The sequence below is a fragment of the Choristoneura fumiferana genome, chromosome 23 (assembly GCF_025370935.1).
Source record: "Choristoneura fumiferana chromosome 23, NRCan_CFum_1, whole genome shotgun sequence".
NCBI classification, from domain to species: Eukaryota; Metazoa; Arthropoda; class Insecta; order Lepidoptera; family Tortricidae; genus Choristoneura; species Choristoneura fumiferana.
Genome location: NC_133494.1, coordinates 4180290 through 4193868, shown reverse-complemented (window position 1 = coordinate 4193868; position 13579 = coordinate 4180290). Strand labels below are relative to the sequence as shown.

The window sequence follows — 13579 nt, the reverse complement described above, 5'->3', positions numbered from 1 at the left end:
ATTGGACCTTATACGGTGTGTAATAAAGTCAATTTGCCTGTGGTGTCCCACACTTTTGGATACTTTGGCTGCTACGGTACTAATGTCGCCTTGAATGTTATAAAGTATTTGGCGACGTGCGTGCTCCCGGTATATTTGTACACGATGGATGTCTCGGAACCGCTTAGACTGAGTCTCTGGTAATGACTATTTTGTATGTTTCCAAGTATTTGGTGATCTTGACTGATCTTGATCTGTACTGCTGAGTGTACAACGTGATTCAGACTAATGACTATCAAGTCTGAAACCTCATTAATACTAGCGTATTGTCCCGTTCTAAAATCGAGTAGAGAGGAAATGTTTTCGTTGCTTTTTTCTCTTAAATAATGTATTCTATTGTTGAACCCTTTGATACATTGCCAAGTTGCAAATGGATTAATCTTCTCATTATTACAGATTTTGAGATAACAAATCATAATTTGCGATTAAAGCTTCGACACAATCAGCGATCATTATTCAACATCTACTTACTCAATTTCAACATTCATAAAACCCATATCATTCCTCTGATTACGTGAACCTTTATACGGTTTGCTCTCAGCATTAAGCTCTCACATAATAGAGGCAATAACACTCAGACTCGGAAAGAGTGCCCCTATTATACGTCGGGTAAACGAATATGCGGGGAAATTGCTAGGAGCCGGGCAGATGTGATTGCGCCCGGCCGGATACTGGCAATCATCAATCTACGCCCCCGCCGCCCGCCCGCTCGTAAATCACGCGCACAATGGACGGAGGAAGTTCTTAAGAAGAAAAACTATAGGTCATATCCTTCCGGGGAGGCGGCCAATCGGAAGCCGGCTCTAACCTCCCCCTACAACGCGACACGGTACCATCAAACCCGCCGCGCTTAACGGTAGCGCCCGCTGTATCATCACATCTTTCTCTAACTGCTTACTTTGAAAAGAGATAGGATTATTGTTTTTGGGTTGGTGGAAATGTGTTTTGTTTTTCGTGGTGCGGTCGAAGGGGTTATTCGGTTAGGGCGAGATTTTTCCACGTCCCGGTGGCGGCGCGGCGTCGTCCGTCATGCGGATTATGCGAGCGATAGATAGCGAATAGATCGCGAACGTCGGTTGGAGACCTGAATTATTTATTTTGATAAGTTCGCGCGGGGTGAATTGGTGTGTTGAGTAATTCTGTTTGGGGGGCGGGGGGCGGTCGGCGGGGTCTACGTGGTTTTGTATGTGCGTTGTTTTTTTTTTTTTTTGTTTTTGTTTTAGTTGTATTTACTTTTTTTGTACCTTTTGTATAGGTTAATCATCGCCTGAAGACTCAAATCGTTTTAGAGGTATTTACCGTGGCACCCGAGGTCAACTAAACCCGTTGAAATACGTCCTCTGGTATTCTGTAGTTATTTATATATTTTCTAGGTCAAAAATACGGTAAAATGTCTAAATCAATCCTGTATAGTAGGTTCCTACTTGAGGGACCATGCTAAGTTGATGCGAAACGAGTAAAGATCTGAGGGCCTACTTCAAAATTTGAAAATCGAAGTTCGTATCGTACCGTCTCTCTCATTCTCGTAGTAAATAGTATAAATGTCAGAGAGAACGACACGAACTGCGATTTTCGTAGTAGTCCCACTGAGAAGATGCGATAATAATTGAAATCAAAGCGCTTATTCTGTGAGTAGGCCGCAAAGGGCTCTTTTACATGTCTTCACTTCTTTTTATACCTATTACCAGTCTTTCTCATTGCTGGCAGAAAGTAATTTTTCAAAACAATAATTATATAAAGTATTTTTTTACCTAATAGTTTAAGCTAGCAAAAAAACAAACTAAGTTAGAAATGTATAGTTAAAAAATAAAAATTACTTGGATTACATGTCTAAATTTTACGGGAATGTAGGTCCGTTGGTTAAGTACCTACTTAGCTCTCTTAGTAGATGAGATCTACCTATCATCAAATTTAAATTAACTATATTTCGTTCAGTGGAAGTGTAAAATTACCACCGTCAAAAAATTAATCGAGAATGTATAGTCTATGGTATAGACTTTGACATTTTCCGATTTTAAATTCGAGTTAGCCTTTAGTCCACCTGAGAGACACTAAACGCTAAATCCGAGTTACACGGATTTGGTTTTGTGACAAAAAGTACTAAAGCAAAAGTGGTTCAATGTAATTTTGGTTCAATGTAATTTTTAATAAAAACAATCTTGAGCTTCACAAACCTTTAATAAACCCTCAAATTCACATCCACAACCCTTAACTCACAACCCACCCACAGATAACCCAACATTCGTAGGGAGCGTTATTGCATACAATTTTCTTTTCCGAACGAATTCATTTGGAGCATGGTGAAATTTGAATTTAGAACGTTCCCCGGGCGGGAGCAAATTGTGAATTAGACCGCCGCCGGCGCCGCGGCGCTTGTTAGCTAGTTTTTCAGCTGGCAACACCCCTTTGTGCGGATTGCATCAATGCAGCGCGGTTATTTAGACGTTTCGTTTGAAATAATTTCGTTGCCCGCTTTTAATTTTAGTTGAGAGTTTTGATTTTAGCTGTAGTTAGTGACTAGTTAGGTACATACTCGTACTAACTTAATTCATAATTTGGATTTTAGATGACATTGTATTGGATACAATAAATCTACTTTAGTGTGCAAAGTGTCAAAACCGTAACCTATTTTACTAGAATTGCTTTTTACACAAAAGCAGACAGTTAACACGTATTAAATAAAAAATAACAGGAGTATGCAAGAAAAATATATTATTTCATATTCAACATCATAATCGTCGCCAGCCTCCCGCAACTACCCAATCGCGTTTACCTACTCACTCAAATGACGTGCGGCAGCGTGCAAACACAGGGTTTCGACGAAACTGAAGCTTCGGCCAACTATTTGCCGAAATCTTGCCGAGAAGAAACCGAATCTTCGGTTGGTCACTAATTAGCAAATTGTAAATTAGATCGCCGCCGACGCTGCGGTGCTTGTTAGCGAGTTTTACGCTGGCAATACCCCTTTTTTCGGATTGCATTAATGCAGTGAAATTATTCTAACTAAATTCGTATTTCGTTTGAAATAATTTTTGTTGTCTGCTCTAGTACATGTTTTGGATTCAGACGTAAATATTTTGCGTCAGTGGCGAATGACTGCATGAATATAGGAAGCATATTTTAAGCCGCCTTCAGGACTTGATTAAGAAAACTCGCAGAGCCCCTCGCCACTTGAGACTGGAGACAGTTAAAGGAGATCGATAAACTATTTTCTTAAATTAAATGAAAAGAAGCGCTACATTCCAGAAAAAAAAACAAAGACAATGAAAGCACCAAAGAATCCAGTTTGTTTGACTAGAACATAAAAAGTAGAACATGAAATTAAAGCAAAAATTTCTCCACAAAAACTTAACTGCCCCTACATTGTCTATGTTCTATTCCTATTTCGATCTGACATTTAGAACTGGCAACAAATAGGGGCGGATTGCTAAAAGCCCGCGGGGCTGTGGGCCGTTCGTTTTCAAAATTCGAATAATGTCATAAAGACCGTGGCTGGATGGCGCTCGGTGCAAGCATGCTATTTTGGTTGCCAGTGCTCATGTGCTAATTAAAATTAACGTTAAAAAAACAGTTTTAACAGGAGACGTTTAACCTTAAGTAATCTTTGCGTTCGATTGAACATTTCATAAAAATATAGAAAACACGTTTCTGACGCTAATTCTACTTAGATTGAAAAGCAAATACCTAATGTTTCGAATTGTTAGCTAAACAGCACCTACTTCCAGTTGTACTACAAACTTGAAATTTGAAATGAAGGTATAAGTAGCATAACCAATAAAAAAACTGGTTTAAAGATAATTGTAACACTATTTTTCTCATTATTTACGGTATGGCAACGCCGATTCTACGCTACGCGGCTAATTTCATTTAACTCAAGAGCGACCATTTTGTCTCGCCCATCCTCTCCAAGGACCACCCATTAGCGGTCTATCCAATCTTCATTAAATACTGAAGACATTTTTGTCGTAACAACATTACGGGTGCTACCCCGTAATTTTCATCTCGTCCCGAATTACAAGGATTACAGTCCCAATTTACAACCCTCACACTATTATTGTAACTAATCTTGTCACTAATCCCAAGTCCGATTACCCGAAGCGCGGTCCCAAATTCAAATAATGCGGTACGAAATTTAAACACGCGTATAATTTTCAAAATTGGAAGCCATGTGCGTTGCCTGAGGCGTTTTTTTTTCGCGGTCTGCCGGGCGTTGGAAACTAATGTATTCATCCTGGGGTGGATCATAAACGTTTTATTGACTCGATCATCTGTCACAACCTGCACTTATGTTGTCAAAGTAGTACGGGGTTATTTGTGCTAGGTGTTTGCACTTTTTAATATCAACATCATATTTCAATGGAAAAATGCGCAAAAGCAACTGAAATAAATTAACTTGTAATATCCTCATATAGTAAAAAGCTTATTTCTCGAAGAATATAGCGCCACCAAACATATTAAAAACATATATTTATCTATTTACTTATCTAAAATTAATTCTCTTGAAGATTGATTTTTAGACCCAAAATAGGCTTTAGTTTTTTGTCGAAATTGTTTGAATAGATTGCGAAGTAATCGCTATGGCATATCTTCTAATATATAAAATTGTCGTGTTTGTAACCCAGCTCTTCCGAAATGGTCTGACCGATTTTTATGTTTTTTTTTTGTGTATATTCGGCTAAGCTATTTTATCGAATATATTAAACATGTGTGTGTTTACGTCCACTACACGGGAGAACACAACATTTACCACACAAAAAACCCCACGAATCTTTTACGGCCTCGCCAGTACAAACATGTGGCATATTGCGACCCTATCTGATTAGCAAACAAGTATGAAAGCCCTGCTGGCTGCGGCCAGGCTCCGGCATAATGACGATGCTTAAATCAACGGGTTAATTACTGTTTGCGTGTTGATACTTTTGCGGGGTGCCGATGATGTTAGGGGCTTTGAGATGACCAGTTGGAAGCGGGGAGAAATATGGCGAAATTGTAAGATTTAGGGTGCTTCAACTAAAAGGTCTGTGCGTGGCTTAATATGGTCATGTACATACCTGCGTTTTTGATAAAGGTAAAAATAAATATACTATTCTACGGAAGCCATGCTTTCATTTGGATGAAAAGTAGCCTTTGTGTTAACCAAGTACTATCTCTATTCCAAATTTCATTCAAATCCGTTCAGCACTTTTGATGCGAAGAAGGTAACAAACATACACACTTACGCACACACAAACACACACCATCCGGTACCTAGTGTTGATAGAAACTGCAGTTTTTTTTGTCTTAAAATGCCATACGCCAATAACGGCACAATTTTAATAAAGGAAAAAAAACCGATAAAAGTTTTTTTGACAAAATGTGGTAAATATTTTAATAATAAAGTGTCGAAACTCAAGGCGTCTTTTCATCAGCCTAATTTTTAGTCCCGCACTTTATGCTAAAAATAACAATTGAATTTATCAAATACAACAACACAATTTTACTACCGAAGCTTTGCAAACCATAGACAAGAAAATAAATTACTTACAGCGTTTTCCACGTCGAAAATTTCTTTTTAAATTAGATCGCTGGATGGCTCCGTTAAAAAAATGAGATTATATTTTTAAATTCTCTATGGACATTGATAGGCGATCGATCATTCGACGGGCGAGGGAATAAAGTTACCGGTAACAGCTCGGGCGGTAAATCGAATGTAATTTTGTAATACCGCTTTGTTATTTGCTTAAATTGATGAATTATTGTGTTACAAGAAAGTTTGTTTTTTTATTTGACGGGGGAAATGACAAGATTCGATATTATTTGGCAAGTTCCAAATTCTTAAAAGTAAAGTCTGTTTTCGGAGCAACGGCCAACCGATCTGTTTTTTTTTTCTACATTGTAGTACCTATCGATGGGCTATCTCTTAAAACTTGAATGATAAATTAATTTTAGTGCCTAAGTATCGTATTTGTTGTTAATTTTTAAAACGCGTCCAAGTCTCTATCTCTTCTGGTTTAAATGCGGGTAAATAAAATTTAGCGCGTCCAAGTCTCTATCTCTTCATGGTTTTAATGCAGGTAAATAAAATTTAGCGCGTCCAAGTCTCTATCTCTTCGTGGTTTAAATAAAATTTAGCGCGTCCAGGTCTCTATCTCTTCATGGTTTACATGCGGGTAAATAAAATTTAGCGCTTCCAAGTCTCTGTCTCTTCGTGGTTTTAATGCGGGTAAATAAAATTTAGGTGGCAAATTACGTCAACGGTATAGGTAGTGCCACCAGAGTTAAAAAGTTAAATACTTGATGAGAGATAAATAAATAACCTCCCGTCAATTTGCAAAAAATCCTGGATAATGTAGTCTTACTGATAACTTAGATTCAAATTCAAATTGAAAATTCAAATCATTTATTCAGTGCCGCAATGGGCTCTTTTACACGTCAATCTTTTTAAAACTGCCAGCGCTTTCGGATAGACCATCATTGCCAAGAAGAATGCGCCACAAGAAACTACCCATTAGACAACCCATTATCGATATTCTGGCATTTGAAATACGACTTACAAAAATACCCATCTTACAAAAACAATACAGGGAAAAATACTTTTTAAGTATTACGAATTATTTATTACTTTTGATAGGTACACAATCTCCATACTTGTAGCAAAGTAGTAACCCTTTTCGTAATCGTTTAAAGGTCCTATTGCCCGTGATTCCCGGCCCTTCAATAATAGTAAATAGCCGTAACCGATATTTTTTCCTTTATCTTCAACCTCTCATGAATGTTTATGTGCTTAAAGGCTATTTGTCCCGGGCTCGGTCGTTATTGTTTGCTTTTATTACCCTTCGCTATGAAATAAAACCACTATTCTTGTAACAATATCAATAAGAATATAGAGAATAGAGGACAATACGTACTCGGGCGCGGTAAACAAAGAAGATGTAAAAGGTGATACGGTGAGTGGTGTTGCAAATAGGTTTTTTTTTTAATTTAACACTAACCAGCGATTAATATCCGACTGAAGTGTGTAATCTGGCGGAGGTCAGGAGGTGGAATCAATGAACTTATCTAAATATTTTTGCCTTGCTAGCAGTTAATAGCGGAAAGGCATAATGAAAATATTGTAGTTCATTGATTCGGCTTTTTACCTGATCAAAAAAAAAACATGTAAAGTTGAATAAAAGTTGATTGAATTGAATAACGCGATTTAATTTTGTCGCATTAATAATTTCACTACAGACTGTGACCATAATCCTGCAATTTGTGTAAATAACTGACAGTTACTAAGAAATTGGCTCAATTATTTTAATGTCTACGCTTTCTGATCGGACTGCGGGTATAACTTGGCAGCATCTTAAGCTTTTATATTTTGCCCGTAGTCTGGAAACATTCTCTATATCTGTTGGCCAGTAAATGAGAGAGAATGAGTTAGCGTATCGAATGTGGCACTGATATTACGACGTAATGGCCAATTTGCCAGGCCGTTCTTCGAGTGGAGGTTATGTTATGTTTTCTGGACTTTTGTTATGTACTGAAGTAATTTTTTCTTCAAGCCTTTGTTTCATAATTACGCCCATTTTAATAAGAATTTGGCTCAATAAATACACTTGGCATACGGCATACAGAAATCAAATTTAACTTTTTTCATGTTGTGCCTTTTTATGTTCTTACTTATACTTTTGTTCCGTGGATGTTTTCTGTGATAACTGTGGGGTAGGATAAATAGGTGTCTGTGTAGGGGTTATAAATACGGCCCTGAGTACTAAATTTGAAAAAAAAAGATCGTATCGAAATCATAAAGCTGACAAAAATAATTTCAACGTCTTAAAAATTGCATTAAAGATAACCCTCGCATAGCTCAGCGCCTGTAATCCGCCAATGCCCATAGCTCGTAAACACAAGCGGGCTCTATTTACGAGTACCCGCAAATAGATATTGCGGAGTCTAACTCTGAACAATGAAAAATGACCGGCGGAAAATTGCGCGCGATACGTTCTAGGGAAGTTGTGGAGCGCATTTGGGCTGTGGTAGGGTTAACAATTGAAAATTGTTTTCGATATAGGCCAGGCTTTTTCGACTGAGCTTGTTTGAACTATCTGGACATGAACGATTTGAAGGAAAAAAGAAAATGAGTACTAGTGGAGGTCAAAGATATTTTTACGCTTTGGCCTTGTCACTGTATGCCTTCTGACAATTTTAAACAAAACCAAGAAAGTGACAGCGACAAGGCACTAAAGTGTAACATATCTTTGACCTCGACTGTACCGAACTTTTCTAGCTAATAGAATAATAAAGTTAATCTAACAACATAAATAGAGGTCGTAACATAGATATCCGTCAGATGTTGTCAGGAATTTGTTAAAGAGTGATGGAGATGGAAGAGGCATTTTTATGTCACACATATAAAACACACGATATGTTTACCTACGTATACCTGTGATTTGATACAAAATAGATTTAATTCATCACCAATTGCGGTTGCGGAATTTAACAGTTTGTCTCGAATTCAGTATTTTTCATTCCTATGAGATCCTTTGGTTATTTTGGGGTTAACTCAGATACTTTCGAAAGTTTTAAACTACTACAAATATAATTTTGGTGGCAATTATTTTTATAGTTCTAGTCCCAAAGAGTTAAAAACCGGCCGTTTCTCACTCTTTAGAACCAGGGCTATTGAAAAGGCATGTAATCTGCACCTCTAACTTACTTAGCCAATTTACATTTAATCTTAACAAAAGACGCTCGAATAAGTACCTACTCTAATGAAAGTCGATCCCAGTTCGCACGGAGCAAACATCCCCTTACCAAATTCGAGTTAATAATCGGACCATATTTATATAATCCACATCACCTATTTCCAATTGGTTGGTAATTCGCGTAAAACAAACGAGAAGTGCTTCGCCCGAGGCGGCCCTGCTTCGGCGCGCAGTCTATTTTCCTATTTGCGCGGCAGATTGGCTCTGATTGTATTGTTTGCGGGCGGGGCGATACTACTCAAGCTATGGTAGGTACTAGTGAACCTACCTAACCTACCCTCGGGGGTAGGTACCCCCTTGCAGTGCGCCCGCCCGGAAAAATGTTATCCGCCATTGAAATATGTTTGTGATAAATATTTGAAAGTATGGATCGCGCAAATTGATTTCGGTGGTACGGCTCAGCGAGTCAATTGGGGACATGTTGGTTGGCCGAATTTATATTACGCTTCGTGATTCATTTTTTCACTTGCCTCTACGGTGTAAGTTAATCTAATTACGCAGGTAGGTTATACAGGTACACAGTAGTTACAAAATTTGTAAAACAGTATATTCTCGGTTTTCATAAAGTGGTTATAATTTTGTATGTTATTGGTTTTGCCGCGGCTTCACTCACGTGAAACTTTAATCTGGAAGTTAAATTGGAATAGGTACCTGAATTCCCTTGAGAATCCCCAAAAATATGATCGAAAAACACAGTGTAATATTTCATAACATCAAATTCAGGTTCCCGATATTGTGGGAAAATTATAATAAAATGTAGCCAATGTGTTATTCCAGAGATACCAAACCGAAGAACAAATGTCATGGAAATCATTACTCCTAACCTTTCGCATTTACACTATTAGTACAATTATTAGACTTAAGTGTTTGTATGTGACCTTGTTTCGAGCAATCCAAAGTCAAAGTCAAAATATCTTTATTCAATTTAGGCTATAACAAGCACTTATGAATGCAATGCAATGATTGCAATATCATGCCTCTACCTGTTCCCTGGTGCATATAAAATAGACTATGAAACACCAATCTCCTAAAAAATCGGCGCACTAAACTCCAACCGGATTCCCCGCGCCGTAACAAAGTGCCCAAGTAATCCCACAATGTACCTTCATTTTGATTGACAATATCATCGCGCACGGGCGGCGGGCCGTAACGCATCGCGCGGTAACTTTTATGAGTGCCAAATTGTGTTTATGCGGGTAGATGTCGCGATTTACCGCCCGCCGCCGTCGCGTAATCGGAAATATTGCGGGCGAACGAAGTTACGCCATGGTGCCGTGTGCGAGCTGTAGCGGTAGGATATTAGTATGGTACAGTACTACTATACTATACTAATATAGTATACTAGGATAGTATACTAGTATATTAATATAGTATGTACTATATTAGTAGTAGTGTTCACTTGCGGCTCCGCATTTCCCATGGGAATTCTAGAAAATTACAACGTGGTTTTCATTAACGTTGTGTACAAAATAACCGCGTCAAGTTTCATGTCTCTCGAGTTTCACGGAGCGGTTGTAATTTTGACATTTTATCCCGATCCTGTGGGAATATCGGGTTCAAGAGAAGCCTATGTATTTCTCAAAGTGTCCAGCTATCTACATACCATATTTCATTCAAATCAGTCTCGCTGCTCACATAACACTCACTTTCGCATTTATTTCATGTTTATATTACCTTACTTTCTTGTATGAATTTTATGAGTAAATGAATTGAATATTAGTAGGATTTGCAGTTTAATGTTTATCCTACAAGGGCAAAGCCACGAGCTTTACTGTCAAGGAAAACATCGTAAGGAAACTTGCACACACCTGCGAAGCAATTCAATGATGTGTGTGCAGTTCCCAATCCCCACTGGGGCTGCGCGGAAAGTACGACCGAAGCCCTCTTTTTAAGAGGAGGCCAATGCCAAGCAGTTGACGTATATAGGATGGGATGATGATGATAATTATTATTATCAAGGTCGTTGCAAACGACGAGCAAAACATGAATAGGCAGATTTAAGGTTACCGGTCTTGATACTCACATCTACATTTTACTACTAGTTAAAAAAATATGTTCAATCACACTACTTCTTATTTATATGTGGCAGAGTAAATTGTGGTATGTTCGTTCCGCTGTAGCTCGTAACTCGCTCCACGCGTCCGAATTGTAGGCACTCCGTGCCTCTAACAAACTAGTAATTGGTTTGACATCGCCCACTGTTTTACTGATACTGTTTGCCTATCAGTAACATCTATTTCTTGTTTGAGATCGCTTCATTATTCTTCTCGCTGTTTTTTACGCCGCTATAAAGGCTTGAGATTTAATGGCGATAAAATTTATAAGTAAAAGCCGTGGTGGCCTAGTGGTTTGACCTATCGCCTCTCAAACAGAGGGTTGTGGGTTCAAACCCCGGCTCGCACCTCTGAGTTTTTCCAAATACATTTGAAATTTACCATGAGCTTTGCGGTGAAGGAAAACATCGTGAGGAAACCTGCACAAACCTGCGAAGCAATTCAATGGTGCGTGTGAAGTTCCCAATCCGCACTGGGCCCGCGTGGGAACTATAGCCCAAGCCCTCTTGTTCTGAGAGGAGGCCTGTGCCCAGCAGTGGGACGTATATATATAGGCTGGGATGATGATGAAAATTTATAAGTAAGGACTGGTTGTCATCCAATTTACACATGTATTTGTAAATGGCAATATTAATGCTTTTGTCAATATTTGCTGAGTACAATGCAACGAAGAAAAAGAAACAAGAATATCTTCGGAACATGTGCCTACACGTCCACCATACTTGTAGTTAGAATAATTTATACAATATTTAAATTTAAGCGACAAATCGACTTGATTTTTAATTCAAAAAAATTTGATCGTCTCTAAAACGAACCTATTTTTTACTCAAATTAATTCAATCAAAAGCCGAAATATTACGTTCGATTTTCAATCCCATTTCATATTTTCCCAGCGCGCTGCAGTTCGTAGCGTATGCTACGACGCTACGCCTCTACGGAGCGCTACAGCGGCACGTAGCACCGCATTGCACACGAGTGTGAAATACATTTACAATTACGTCATATTTCGTATGTTTCCAATGGTAAAGATGGCGCTTGATCGTAAACAATTATAGGGAAAATTATTATTAATCTGTTACGAGTACATATTTTATATGTCTTAAGGCACCTTCAAACTAGGTCGATACGATCACGACCAATCGCCGCAACGAATTAACTATTTGTTTTTTTTTTACATAAAACTGACCCGTGATTGGTCCTTATCACCCCTGATAAAAACTGCAGATGAGGCCCTTAAGTATCTCACTGTTTCAGTAACAGCCTATTCACTGCAGCCTTGAAGAGTCCAAAGTTGGATGCTGTTACGCAATAGTGCGTCAACCCTGATTAATTCTGCAATACAATATCAACCCTTAGAAAATAATTTTTACAGTTGACATTGTATTGCAAAAAAAAAAGATTTATTGTACTATCAACTTTAAGCATAATACAATGTTCAATGAGTATGGAAAGATTATACAGAGAAGTCGCGGGAATGGTCAATTATTCTGACCCCCAAACTAGGTAAAGACCTGTGTCTTGGGGGCCTGAGAATGAGTTACTCCGGCTTCGGCTTTGTACACATACACAGTGATAAAGATCAGTAGCAATAGATAAAACTAAGTATACAATGACCAAAGACTCAACCGTGTAGCAACGCAAATTGTTGCCATAAATATAACGCGGGGAAAGAAAAAAAAATTACAGTGAGTTGACTCAGTATTGATAAACAGCATTCAGTTGCATTATAATTATTTTATTATCGTTTAGTATGTTTTAAAGACTCAAACATACTCACAAACTTTCGAATAAGTCACATTAGTATGATTACGAAACCTACGCCTGTATGAAGCTGTTATCCAACCGCCCGACCGTGTTAAAAATCACAGCAGCCTTACAAGTATCAAGACTAGCAATTAACGTAACGCGACGCCACAAAGCCTCGCTTGAGCACCACTCCTGCGCAGCGCTAACGACATCTCGTGCCGGCGACACTAACGACGCCGGTTGCCGCGGGGCGATCGTGTTTCTTTTATTTTTAATTCCAAGTTTGGCACTAATTGCTGGAACGGTTGACGCCGGTGGGGTCATAGTTACGCGGGCTTTTACTGTATACTGGCGTAGGACGTCCACAAACTAACAAGTAGGACGAATGATCCGCTTCCAACCGAAGTAATGGGGAAGGCTTTTGTCCAGTGGATGTCCTACGGCTGATATGATGATGATGACCAATTGGAACCCTATTGCTGTCACTAGGTGATCTATGATAATTTTTTAGGTTCTTATTGGTCACAGTCAATAGATTTTTTTCTTTAAAATTACATTTTTTCTGATAGAACTCGAATGCGTAGCACCAAACTGCCATTCGAACAGTGTTATGTCCTACAATTGGTACGGAACCCTAAGTTAACCTGATACTTGGCTGGTATTTTTATTTGGCTAATAAAATGGGATGTACAGTCGAAACTGAATCGAGTCGAAACCCTGGTAGAGTTGCTGCAAAGTCATGTTTATCTTCCATGCATTTGCCAAGGAAGTCATGGTGGAATTGACTATGGAAAGGAACCATCCTCGTATGCAATTCTGTTCCTTGATCGATTAAGTCATGCTAGCAGGCAATGCAGACGCCCTCCAGCTAGATCGATTGCTCGTTTCTTTCTATCTGACGGTATAAGATGAAGGTAGAAAGAGATGTTGAATGCGATTGTAGTTCAGATTGCCTTAGACATATGGTATTTCGTTGGCGACCATAGGACAAGCTGCAGACTTGGTACAATGGTC

General features: G+C 38.6%; 1 protein-coding gene across 1 annotated transcript in view; it reads left to right on the top strand.

The window, feature by feature from the left end:
- cutlet (chromosome transmission fidelity protein 18 homolog) overlaps window positions 1–13579 on the top strand; it is a 50161-nt gene that overhangs the window by 27697 nt on the left and 8885 nt on the right. The window lies entirely within an intron of this gene.